General features: G+C 41.0%; 1 protein-coding gene across 1 annotated transcript in view; it reads right to left on the reverse strand.

Annotated features, from left to right (window-relative positions):
* The window catches only part of LOC147232314 (uncharacterized), a 319,202-nt gene that overhangs the window by 136,926 nt on the left and 167,946 nt on the right, over positions 1–14,330 (reverse strand). The window contains exon 8 of the mRNA XM_086148752.1: positions 4,313–4,417. The gene's annotated coding sequence lies outside the window, so the exon portion shown is untranslated. The remainder of the gene's footprint in view (positions 1–4,312; positions 4,418–14,330) is intronic.

A 14,330-nucleotide genomic window follows, 5' to 3' on the forward strand; every position in this document is an offset into this window, starting at 1 on the left:
CCTCCACTCGGGGCAGGACCTCTTGCCCAAACCACAGTGGGCACTCCAATCGTTTACGGTTGACCACCGTGGTCTCGGATCTGGAGTTGCCGATCCTCATCCCGGAGAACGTGGAGATCATGGCCTAATGAAGCCAACAGAACTTGATCCTGCGGCCACTAAACCGGATCTCCTCCACAGAAATTCTGTCCATAATAGTTATGAGCAGAGTCGGTGACAAGGGGTAACCCTGGCGGTGTCAAACTCTCAACGCAAACATGTCCGACTTACAACCGGCAATGCGGACAGAGTTCCGACACGATCGTACAGGAACCGAACAACCCATATTACGGGAGCAAATAGTCGGTGCAACATCGCTCTGCGTTTACAGGCGGTCCTCTAAACCAGATCCCCTCGATGCCCCGGCTGCGCCTAGAAATTCTGTCCATAATAGTTATGAACAGAGTCGGTAACAAATGGTAGCCCTGGCGGAGCCCAACTCAACTCAGCGCAGCTGAAGAGGCCGACGAGCGCAAGAAACGGCGATACACCGAGCTGGAAATAGACGCTCAACGCGAGTGTGCAAAAGTCCCACCTATTGAAAGGGGATGTAGGGGATTTGTGGCTTCCTCCAAAGACCTTGATATTCAAGGACGGGCTCTTCGGGAGACGGTTTTGATCCATCTCTGATCCAACCCACTCAATAACTAACAATAAAATGATTGGAAAAGGGACTCAAGCGCATTGAACCCTCTGGATGTCTCTGCAAGTCAAAGAAGGTGAGCAAATACTTTTGGCTGTACAGTTCACGGTATGTCCCTGCTATGGATCACGTGAAGGCGCCAGTCGCCCAATCACAGCTTGGTTAGCGGTAAAGATAATGACAGAATGTAAATAAGTGTTTATCTAAAGCCCTCGATGCCTAAGCTTGCTTCCACCGTCACCGACTCCCCGGTGAAATGTACTCAGCTGCTCGTCGGCCCGTCCTCTGCCTTACTTTCTGACATTTCCCGCGGGAGCGCTGCGAAGAAACAGACGTGGAACCCCCGTCTTGACAGCTAGATTTAAAAAAAAAAATTCAAATGTCAAACGACTCCACGTGTCGGAAACAACGGCGGCGCAAAAAAAAATAAAAAATTCCCCAACCAAGGTTTACTTCACTGGGCAGTGATAAGCGAACGCCTTCACGCCGCTCGTCGGATTAAATGGCCGGGACTGTGTTGCCTACCTGTGTGTCTAAGGAGGTGGTGTGTAAGCAAATCCTCTGGGGTGTGTGTGTGTGTGTGTGTGTGTGTGTGTGTTTGAATGCCGGCGTGTCATAAATGTCAGCTGCTTTACCTGACGCCGCACCGGACGGGATAAATTACCTCCGTAAGCCCGTGTTTTACAGAGGTTACCACGTTTGTTGATTCGACGACGCGATTTAAAAAAAAAAAAAAAAAAAAAAAGCGCATGTAAGCGTGGCGTTCCTCGGTTCTTCTAGAAGATTCGCGAAAAATTTGTTGTAAATTTGTAAATAGGGTGAAATATTTCACGTAGCGCCAACCAGAAATATAATTTTTAAATTTAAAGAAAAATTTTAAAGAACGATCCTGCAGCCTAAACCAGGAAAAAAAAATGAAACGGTTAAAAAAAAAAAAAAAGGTGATACGGAGTTAATGATATGAACTTTAATAAAATAAAAGTAAACATAACATAGTTGAACCAAATCAAATTTAAATAAAATAAAATAGAATAAAATAAAAGTAAACGTAACACAGTTAAACCATATCAAATTTAAATAAAATGAAATAAAAGTTAACATAACATAGCAAAACCAAGTCAATTTAAATAAAATAAAATAAAATAAAAAAATAAAATAAAATTAAATTAAATTAAATTGAAATAAATCAAAATAAATTAAATTTAATTAAATGAAATTAAAAAAGATAAGATATAATAAAATAAAAGAAATAAAATAAAATAAAAGAAATAAAATAAAATTAAATTAAATTAAAATAAATCAAAATAAATTAAATTTGATTAAATTCAAAAAGATAAGATATAATAAAATGAAAAAAAAAATAAATAAATAAAGTGGACCTAGCATTAAGAGAGCTTAAAAAGATGGGCATTATTTTCGTTTTTTTTTTTTTGTTTTTTTTTCTGTGATCAATATATTCGCAATCAGAGTTCAAGCTTCTTGTTCTCTTGCTATTTTATTCTTCTGAATGTCAACCTGGATGTATTTACTCTCAGTTATTCAGTGCAGTTTGAACGCGGCTGCTTGCTGATGAAATAGAACTACAAATATGGAGGACAGATAACGAAACGCATCTATTGACCGATTGGCTGATTTTAGATTCCGATCAAAGCGTTCGGCAGCTCAATGTTGCCACGAAACACTCAAAATGTTCTGCAACGTGTAAATCCACAAAACAATCAGTAAAATAATGATAAATAACCGGATAATCTGTCAAACCCAATTTGGTGATTTGATTTAACAAAAAAAAAAACAAAAAAAAACGCTCGTCTCGTAGGAGCCGCTCTCGGACATGGAAGTGTTAAAAAAAAAAAAATTAAAAAATCGCACATACGTTTATAGATTATGCACACGTTCCCCTCGGAGTCACCTCAAATGTCAACCCGGCGTGATAAATTGTCCGACCGTACTGGTCACATATGACGCACGTCAAACCGCCGGAACCAGATGTTCAAAAAAAAAGAAAAAAAAAAAAACCAACGCCGCTGCACGGAGCCGACCGGAGTGACTCATCAGGTCAGAAAAAAAACATATTTTGCAGGAATAAAATTGTGTTTTTGCACAGAAACGGTTGTAAGTCGCACCCGATGCCGGATTTCGGCATCCATGAGTGAATAAAGAGGTGAATATCAGATGACCTTTATTCATTATAAAGCGTAATTTATTGTAAAACATTGTTCGAAACATGTAGACTCGTCCCATCGGACCGATGAAATTGGGAATGTGACGGTTTTAGTTTGCGGGAAGAAGATCGAGACAGCGATCGATGGAAAACGGATGAATGGATGGATTTTTTTATTGTCTTATTTATTATTTACTTTTTCATCAGCACTGTTTGGAAAAAAAATGCATTTCCACGACGTATTTGTGGATGTTACCGGTTAAATGTTTCTGTGTAAACATTTCATGCAATATGTAGACCTATATTTATATATTTTTATTTTTATTTCATTGATTTTTATTTATAATAATTTATGGACAAGTGTGACCTGTATATGTACACATGTAGAATTTGGATATTTTTGATTTTATTGAATTTAATTTTGCAGCCTATATATTTACGCATAGATTTATATATATTGCTTATCTTTATATATATATATATATTGCACATCTATCTTTTTCATCTTTTTAATCTTTTCTATCTTTATTCATCTTTTTCATCGGTCGTGTTACAAGCACTGTTCGTCAAAAAAAAATATTCATATTATATTCATATTTATTTATATCTAACTATAGACAAGTGTGGCCTATATATGTACACACAAATGTATTTTATTATTTTCATTTATATTTTATTTGGTAATTTTTCTTATATTTTATTGATTTATTTATATTTATATTAGACAAGTGTGGCCTATATATTTACACACAGATTTATTATTATCATTGTCATTTATATGTTTTTTTATTTATATTTTATATTGTTTTCCATTTATTTTTATTTATTTCTATTCATATTTATTTATATTTACTTATAGACAACTGTGGCCTATATATGTACCCACAGATTTATTATGTTATCGTCATTTAAACATTTTTCTATCTATATTTTATATTATTTGATTTTTTTTTATTCATATTTACTTATTTTTACTTACAGACAAGTGTGGCCAATACATGTACACACTGATGTATCTAATTCTTTTTATTTATATTTTATTCATATTAGACAAGTGTGGCCTCTATACGTACGTATATATATTATTTTTTTATTTTTTATACTTATTTTTACATAGATTTTATATTTTCTATTTATTTTTATTTCCATTCATTTACAGACCAGTGCGGCTTGTATACATACATATATATTCAGCTAGTTATTTTTAGCGGATGCGGCTTATATTCAGGTGCGCCTAATAGTCCAGAAACGACGGCCGTCGATGCCAGTTCACCTGCGAAGGCGGTGAAATACGACGGCGAAGTCGCCTCCGCCGTGACCCATGAATCACGCTCCCTCTCCCCTTCACCGCCCCCGGTCCATCTCTCATCTTTCCGGGATGAATAATTCAACGACGACAACAACAACAGAGGTGGCGCGAAGGAGAGAGTTGCGTTTAAGACGCTTCTGGAAAACCAGCGCCGACTAACCTGAATCCATAGCCGTCGCTCGCGTCCTGCCGGAGTGATTTATGGCGGCGCAGGTGGAGTGACAGCCCTGCAGGGGAGGGGATGCGGGGTGTATTTACTGCCGATCTGATGAAACACAAACAGACACACACACACACACACACACACACACACACTGATTAGCGACCCGTAGCCGTAGTAAGATTAAGTGAGCTGAGCCGTGCCGTCACCCGCGTGGGCGTGGGACTGATTTACTCAGGTCTGAGTTTGCGTGGGAGGCTGCTGTCTGAGGAAATGGAAAGTCAAGCAATAAGGTCTGACATTGGCCACGGGGAGGAGGAGATAGAAATAAATAAAAGTCCAATGAATTCCTTTTGAACCTTGAAAACTTGCAAACAAAACAAAACAAAGTAACGGCGATGTCACACCCCTCCTTGAGCTGACGCCTTAGCATGGTGGAAGGCTTCTGCACGTCCCAGTGACCCATGTTGTCATGGGGTTTTCTGCCCCCTGGAAGGGTCACCCAAGACAAAGGGCGTCTCAGAAGACTCTCATAAAGAAGAAAAAACGTTGGATCCGGTTATAAAAATGTATCCTTTATTAATCCCTCGTGGGGAAATTCGTTCTCTGCATCATGGATGAACCATGAGCAGTAGGCTACCGTCCACCAGCGCCAGGGGAGCAGTTCGGAGTTTGGAGTCTTGCTCAACAACACAACACCCAAAAACAGAAACGGGTCTATTTTCAAACATAAGGCGCACCGCGTTATAAGGCGCGTGCTAAAACATTCAGTATATAAAGCAAAACAAAACTACCACTTCCGTACCATTCATTCAATAATGTTGAATTCTTTGGCGGCTGCTCCATCCTCATCATCTACAGCCTGACTGATAGCCTTGAGTTTGAAATCCGCTTCGTAAGCATGTCTCTTCAGGGGTCCTCAGTAATATTCTGTTTGGTGTCTTGCTCAACAACACTTCGACACGCCGCGGGGAAGCCGGGAATCGAACAAGGAATGTTCGGTTCCAAAGACGACAAGCGCCCTGGATGGCGAACGCCTGGTGGCCGGGAAAAGCCCGTAGGACTGACATGGGTTCCTCTTCCCCTGGACTCACCGCCCACCGGTGGGTCCAAGAGGGTCAGTAGCAGAGTGAGCCAGAGTGGAGGACCTTGGTGGTCCCATCCTCGGGTGCAGAAGTTGGCCCTCTGGACTCGGAATGTCACCTCTTTGGCGGGGAAGTAGCCTGAGATCGGCAGGTGGACCGGTGTGGCGTCTGCAGTGATGTGGACTATCTACCGGTCTGTCGTGGTAAAGCAAGAGCTGAGCTAGAAGGTAAAGCCCTCAATTTACAGGTTGATCTACGTTCTCCAGCCTGACCTCTGGTCACGAGCAGTGGGTAGTGACCAAAAGAACGAGATTGCGAAAACAAGCAACCAAAATGAGTTTACTCCGAGGGTTGTCCGGGCTGTCCCTTACAGATAGGATGAGACGTTCAGTCATCCGGGAAGAGCTCGGAGTAGAGCTGCTGCACCTCTGCATAGAGAGGAGTCAGATGTGGTGGCTTGGGCATCTGGTCAGGATGCCTTCCAGACGCCTCCGGCAGAGGTACTCGGACCATGTCCATCTGGGAGGAGGCCACAGGGAAGACCTTGGGAACACCTTGGGGACCCTTGGGCTAATGCTCCCGCGACCCAAGCAGCAGAAGATGGATGGGTGAAACAACCATTGCGCAAATGGATGGCCCCGAAGGACAAGGACAAGGACAAGGACTATTCATTTGAAGACAGCGATGTCCGGATTCTGGCCAGAGAAGACAGATGGTTGAGATGGTTGGAGAGACGAGTCAAAGAAGCCATCTTTGTCAAAATAGAAAAACCACTGCTGAACAGAGGAGTGGGCCTCAGACACAACCTTTCACACAAGTAAATTCTTGTCAAGGAGGGAGTTTCCAAATATAACTGTTATGCTAATGGGGTGTTGTCTGTTGGATAGTTTGTAGCAAGCCACCGTAACCTAGACACGCCCAAAAACCTGGCAGTTATATTCACAAACTCACCACAGGTCATTAGAACTGAAAAAGCCTCTCGGATGAGGGGCTGAAACGTCTTCAAGTGAAGAACTAAAAGTCCAGTTGCCAAGACAAGAAGACTTCCACAAGAATTCACCATGAACTAGACAACTGAGAACCTCCACCAACATGTTTCACAAACGTACAACGTACGTACTCAATACCCAGATTTGCAAACATGGACCAGGACCTTCTGCACCTGACAAACAACCAGGATAGATCCACCACCAGAAGCAGTCCCCGGTAACGTCCACATGAGCGTCGGGTCATGTGATCCAATAGGTTTCACTCCTTCGTCTGGCTTTACCTTTTCACATCCCAATCCAGGTCATCCCCAAAAAGTTGCCCCTTTGTCCCCAAGGAACAACACCACCGATAGCATACCAAACCCCTTAGACCTAGCTTCTAACCATCAACTCTTCCATTTACACGACAAGCCACCATAACTTAGACCGCACGCAAACCTGGCAGTCCCTCGGATGAAGGTTGATACATCTTCAAGTGAAGGCATACAAGTCCAGTTACCAGAACAAGAAGACTTCCGCAAGAAGTCACCTCGGTGTCTACATCAAAATAAATCAATAAATTATAAATATTCTCGTACGGAGACGTGCGACCCTTGAATTCAAATCAGGGTCTCCAGTGAAGATCCTGCATGTGTTTGGAGGAACCCGGAGAACCCTGAGGAACCTCAGGCAGACAAGGGGGTAGAACATGTAGACTCTGCAGAGAAAGGCCCCCTGTCGCGATTGAACCGTGTCGCCGTCTTTTAGGATTATATTAATTGAATATAAGCTTTGCTGTGGGGAGGAGGGGGGCATTTTCTTTTCACTCTATTAATAGACAATTATTCTTAGTTAATAATCTGAACTTGCAAAACCTCAAACCGGCTATATAAAAAAAAAAAAAAAAAAAAAAAAAAGTCTGCATGAGTTAATGGGATTTACAGAAGCAAGAATAACTCCTGTGATTTTTTTCTTTTTTTTTTTTTTACACAGATTTCCAAATAATCTACAGCAGACTCCACATTTACATAATTTTACGGTGCGATTGTCAGAAAAAGGCGGGCGCCTGAACAACCACAGCGTCAGCGTGGGCGATATTAAAAAAAATACTTCCCAATAACCGTCAGATATTCCCGTTACCGTAACCTCGCCTGAGAAAAACAACAAAAATATATATATTGCGGTTCATGGTTACGTCTGTAGTGCCATTTAAAACCCTGAGCTCTCCTGCAATGAGCAAAAAAAAAAAAAAAAAAAGCTTATTGTCGCTCCAGAAGGCAGCAGGATGTTGCAAAGTTCACGAAACACCGTCTCGGGTGAAACCAAAGCCAACAGGAAGTTCTCGGATGGCGGCGTTTTCTGGTAATGTCGGCATCTCCCATGACTTTATTGAGAATAGAAGGGAATTTTGTTTTTTTGGGGGGAACTTTTTTGCTCTCCATTACGGCTCCCAGTCAACTCCCATATAGAAAGTCTTTTTCTTTCATTTTGACATTTGTGGAAAAGAATTTAATGTGGGGACTAGTTGGTGATCCAAGTGGACCAAAACAGTAAATACAGTTAACAACGGACGGTTGTTTTTCCTTGGTGTTTTTTTCGGAATTCCGACGAAGGTCAAAGACCTCCTGGATTCAAATGTAACAAATGAGCTGATCCATAGCGCATGCCTGGAAGCAGTACTCGAGTTCTACGTAGTTTTGGCATCGTGGTCACCACCAACTCCCATACATTTTCTGAGAAACTCTTATTCCTTCATATTGACATTCAGCATTTGTAACATTAAAACGAATTTTGCGCCGGAACTAGTTGGATCTAGTTCCACTCGCCGGTTGTACCTTTGATTTCATCTGCGGTGTCCCTCGGGAACACTGAGGTACAACTCGAGTTCCAGTTTTGGCATCGTGGTAACGTCCCCAACTCCCACAAATTTATTGAGAAAGTCTTTTTTCCTTCAGTTCCTGGGAACTCGTTGGCAATCGAGCGGATGAATACCGTTTACGTTTGCCGGTTGTACCCTTGTTTTCCTCTGTGGTTTCTTTGGGGGGAGGAACTTTTTGCCCTCTATTATGACTCCAGGCACAAGTGGAAGAGGAGGAGAGCCATCTCCAGGAACTGGACCTCCCGTAGATTCAAAATGTAACAAATCAGCTCAAACATAGTTGTCCATGGAGCCTGGAGTTGTCCATGTCTCTCAAGAACACCGAAGCAGTACTCGAGTTCTATGCAGCATCGGCATAGTGGTGACGTCGCCAACTCCCAAACATCTTCTGAGAAAGTCTTTTTCCGTCATATTGACATTCGGCATTTGCGACATTAAAACGAATTTTGCGGCGGAACTAGTTGGATCTAGTTCCACTCGCCGTTGTACCTTTGATTTCATCTGTGATGTCCCTCGGGAACAACGAGGTACAACTCGAGTTCCAGTTTTGGCATCGTGGTAACGTCGCCAACTCTCACAAATTCATTGAGAGAGTATTTTTCCTTCAGTTCCATGGAACTAGTTGGCAATCAAAGCGGACGAATACAGTTTACAATTGCCGGTTGTACCTTGGTTTTTTTTTTGGGGGGGGGCGGGCCTTCTTGCTCTCCATTATGGGTCCAAGGCACAAGTGGAAGAACAGGAAAGCCATTTCCACGGACGTGAATACAGAAATAATAAAAAGTCACGAAAAAGAACTAAACAGCGACAGACATCAGCCAATCGCTGGCCTAAGACGCACGGCCGTCTATGGACTGTCAGCAATAACAAGTGTGTATTTGTTGACGTAACAGAGCAACATAGGTACTTCGGTAGATCACCAAATGCAGCTTATGACTTTCGGTGAAAACCGCGTTATGTTGCGCCGTAGGAACTGAATCCCGACGAAGGTCAAGGACCTCCCGTACATTCAAAATATAACAAATCAGCTCAAACATACGGCTGGCCTGGAGTCGTCCAGGTACCTCAAGAATACCGAGGTAGAACTCGAGGTCCAGTTTTGGCATCGTAGTAAGTAGTACATCGGAGTAAGTAAGAGTCCCTTGAGAACACGCGAGTAAAACTAGTTTTTCTAGTTTTGGCATTAAAGATCACATCAACAAGATCAACTTTTATCGTCTGCTTGATTTTTCAGTGCCTTCCCTTGTACCTTCGCAAGCAACGCCGCCACTCCTGTTGGCTTGTAGCGCTCGTAGTTGCTTCTTTCCAGTTTAAGTGACTGACCTTCGTCCTTTCAAATCTGCCTCCGCCTGCGGTTCGCTCGGTTTTGTCCGCACTAATCGACCGCCTCCGCCCGTCTCGACCGCCGATTGGTTGCCAGATGTCCCGCTTGCTTGGCATTTTTGACGATCTGCCCTTTCTTGCTGACCTTTCTGCGCTCAATCTCGGACCGACTGAAGGAAAGGGTTTGATTTCTGAAGATCTCCATTGGAGTCCGACCCGCTCGAAGTCCGAATAGAAGCCGCAGCTACTTTTGGACGTCATATTCTGAAAAAGCTGTTTTTTTTTTTTTTTTCTGGGATGTAGACTAAATCTCCTGACAAGTAAACCTTGATTAGAGTTGATCTCAAGATCAATAAATCCTAATTTTCAAAATGCTCCGTTCTATTTGTATCAAGCTGATACGTTGTTATTTAACTCAATATACACCAACAATGGAAACCATTTTGAGAAAATCCATTTCGGGGAAAAAGAAAAACAACCTTTTCGTCGTATGTGTGTGTGTGTGTGTGTGTGTGTGAGCACTAAATATTTCCAACCGCGATGACGTTTGAGGGGGCGCATCGATCGCCTACCAGTTTGGGGGTGTTTTTTTAAAATCGAGTCATTTATTTATTATTTATTCCCCCGGTTCGCGCAAAGCACACGAATATCCGCCGCCCGAAAGCCTTTTTTTTCGGGGATAAAAAAACAAAGCCGGAAAGATAAAGCGTTTCCTCCAGGAGGTTTGAAATGTCAGAGTGATGTCTTAATAACGTCGGAGCTTCCAGATCTGCTCCCCGAACGCTCGACCGCCAAAATCGCTGATATAACACCGGCGGGGATCTAATGACCGAAATCAGATTATACAGCATCGGGTTAAAACTCCGACAACGTTTTACTTCCCTCCAGCTGTTCGGCTCCAGAATCTTGGCGTCTCGAACCGGAACCTCTTTTCTACCCCACTTATATTTAAGATCTTTCACCTTCCATAATGGCTAAATTCGTCAACGGGGACCGACGAGGGGAAATTGGACTTTTTTTTTTTTTCCTTCTCCTGCCATTTTTCTTTTCATCTCTGGCGGGAACCGGCGGCTATCTGTCCGCTCGCGGTCGCCGGCTGGCATTCCGGCGAGCGAAGAGGAGGAGGAGGAGGAAATAAATGACGGCTTAATTGAAAGACTCTTAAAGGTCAGATCTGGCGGCGCGGCGTTACCGGCGTGCCTTCTGACGCAGGAGGTGAGGAGTCATGCGGAGTTCAGTCGACTTGGACAGTCTCCGCGAAAATGTTGTTCAGATGGATTTAGTTTGGACACGAGAACGACGACTTCACAATCGCTATTTCATATATATATATATATTTTTTTTTAATTTTTTTTTTTAATGTATTTATTCATGTATATTCACGTATTTTTTTTAGATTTTTTATTTCATTTTTAATGTATTTTTTTTATTTGAAGCAAAAATTCCTGGTTGGATTCTGAGCTCCTCCTCGTGTCCAAGTGTTGTTTAGGAAGACGCTGAACTGTTATTACTGTTATTATTATTATTATTATCATTATTATTATTATTGTTATTATTATTATTGTTGTTATTATTATTGTAATTATTATTATTATTATCATTATTATTATTATTATGTTTTAATGATTTTAATAGTTTTTATTCCTGGATTTTATGAATAATTAATCCACGGGGATTAGCAAAATAGCAATTATTGTTGTTATTACTGTTATTATTATTATTATTATTATTATTATTATCACTACTGCTGTTGTTAATATTATTGCTACTATTATTAATGATTTGTATTCATCAATTTAATGAATAATTAATCCATGGGGATTCATAAGGAGTACATCATTATTATTATTATCATTATTATTATTATTATTATTATTATTATGATTATTATTATTATTATTATTATATTAATGGTTTGTATTCATGAATTTCATGAATAATTAATAATCCACGAGGATTAATAATGATAAATTCTTCTTCTTATCATTATTTTTAATTATTTTTATTCAGGACATACGTCATTATAGTATAACTATTATAATAAAATATTTTATCATTTATACTTTTATTGAAGACGTCCTGTAAATAAATAATAATAAATAAATAAATATACAAAAATTAAACATTAAAAAAAACATGTTTTCTGTTACACAAAAAAAGTCAGTAACCCCAAAATGTGTAATCAGTGCATCACATGAAAGTGGTTGGAAGTCAGTAAACACAAAAAGGATTTCAAATGTCATATAATTATAATATATCGATATATTAATATTGTGTATCAAAAACATAATAATTATATATGATTATAATATGACTATTGATAATTAAATATTTTATCATTTCTATTTTTATCAAAGTTGTCCTGTAAACAAATAAATAAAACACATTTATTTAAATAATGAATTAATTATATATATTTCAATATATTTTTAATATATTTCAATATATTAAATATATATAACCATGTCTTCTCGCACACAACAAAACTCTTTATAGGTCATTATTCAACACGATAATTTAACTTTAAACCTCCGAGTTTCAATTTAAAAAAAAAAAAACAGACTATTTTTTTGATTTTACGTACCCTTATAGTGACAAAAATACAACACGCAAAATTAGTCATTGCAAGAATAGTGAAAAAGTATTTTAAAATGTATTGACAGCAAAAGAGAGCCATCCATATTAGCTACATAGCATCCATTAGCTACATTAGCATTAGCATCCGATGAAGCAAACATATCACGGCGTAAGAAGATGCAAATGTCGTGTCAAAACTACATTTTTCAACAATCATCCAATTTATAAGGTGAAAAAAGTTCCCCCTTTTCCTGGAGAGGATTCTCAGAACACGCTCGGCGTTGTTAGCGAGGGGCTATACTTGGAGAAACGCCCGCCGTCCTGTTTGAGACGGACCGGATTGAAATAAAGCGAAAACGCTGTCCTACATACCAGATGCTGCGTTTAGAAAGATGACGTGTTAAGTGTCCTTTTGTTGTTTTACAGGAGCCGTTTGATTGAATTTCCAATTATATCGCTGAACTCCAGCCAGACAGAAAATGGGTTTTTAGGGCCGGTGTTATTTAATCATCTCTTGTTTTGAGTCTATAAAATAAATTATAAATGCATTTGATTATCGGGTTCAAAATATGTCTAAAATACATGTTTTCACGTGAAATATGACAAATAATGTATTTTTAAATGCAGTTCTCAATGCTCATCTGGCTAATTCTTTAAAAATACACTAGTGGCTAACTAGCACAGTTAGCTAACGTCAATAAAGGCAGTTTTGCCTGTGTTAGATTTGTGTTTTGTCCTGCAAAGTACAGAATGAAGTAAACGTTACTTCTGTGTGGAGGCTTCTTGGGAGATGGTCTAGGTGGTCTAGGAGTTAGATAGAAAGAAGCTCTGGATATAGAGTCAAATTTTCGCCTTCAGGACAAGGTCATCCTGAAGTTCAGGGACACTGGGGTAATAGGATGCAGCGGCGGGGACCAACGACCAAACTGGTCACGGAGTAAGGAGAACAACCTCAACTTCAATACGGACAAGACGAAGGTGATGGTAGACCTCATCAGCAGCTGCTGACCTGGGACTCCACATCAGTGAGGACCTCACGTAGTCATTCAAGACCACTGAGGAGGCTGAGGACGTTGGGCACGTCACCTCAGATCCACAGCAACTTCTACACTTTTTGGAAATACCTTGACCATCTGCATCGCCGAGTAGGGTACAGAAGGTCTCTTTGGAAAGCAAACACCTGCAGTGGATGGTAAAGAATGCAGAGACCCCACTGCCTCCTCTGTGGAGCTACCACAGGGAGCTGCCTCCATCCTCAAGGACCGCATCTACCCCGAGCACGGATTGCTCACACTTCTACCCTATTAGACTGGGGCGAGACTTGTATGCTAGCTGTGAGACAGTGGTGAGGTGTGCTGTAAGTGTGACAAGGTGTCGGTAGTGGACAGGCTGACAGATGAGGCTGGACAGGAGTCCCCATGGATCATAATGTATGCAGAAGACATTGTGATCTGTAATGAGAGCAGGGAGCAGGTCATGGAAATACAGGAAGCAGAGCTGAAGATGTGGGGGTTTGAGAGTGAGGAGGATGGAGAGGCTCAGGAATGAGGCCGTCACAGGGACGGCACATGTTAGATGTCTTGGAGATGAAGGCAGAAAAGCCAGACTGAGATGGATAGTGAAGGATGCCGAGGTTGGAACTGCCAGGAAGTCAAACTAGAGGAAAACCAGAGAGAAGATTTATGGAAGAAGGACATGAAGTTAGTTGATATAAGAGAAGAGGATACAGAGAAAAGGGGTTAGATGGACGAGGTTGACTCGCTGGGGCGACTCTTGGAGGGGAAAGAAGACTCTCAGGCCATCTAACAGCCATGAACTACCACAACATGTCCTTCCTAAGATACTTGTATCCCTTCTATGTTCCTAGCCCCTTGCTACACTATCTGGCAATCAGTGGACAGCATGAGATTGAGTCTTCAGCAACAAAAAAAAGTCCCACCTTCCACATTACGTTTGGCATTTATTTGAAATACTTTGACATTCTTTGCCGTCTTTGAACGTTCGCTGGTGCAAGTTGACCGTATCTGGCTGCGCTTTTCAGATAAGCTGCTCTCATCTCTGGCTTTCTCCGGCGAAAAGTTATCGCGGCACTCTCTTCAGGCAAAGACGGTGACCCCCGAACAGACCTTATCTCGCTGTCCCATCCATGACATTTAAACCAGCCTCTGGGGAAAGACCGAGTAAAC

The sequence above is a fragment of the Fistularia commersonii genome, chromosome 7, assembly GCF_037954325.1.
Source record: "Fistularia commersonii isolate RoL2024-O1a breed Wild chromosome 7, RoL_Fcom_v1.0, whole genome shotgun sequence".
In the NCBI taxonomy this organism is placed as follows: domain Eukaryota; kingdom Metazoa; phylum Chordata; class Actinopteri; order Syngnathiformes; family Fistulariidae; genus Fistularia; species Fistularia commersonii.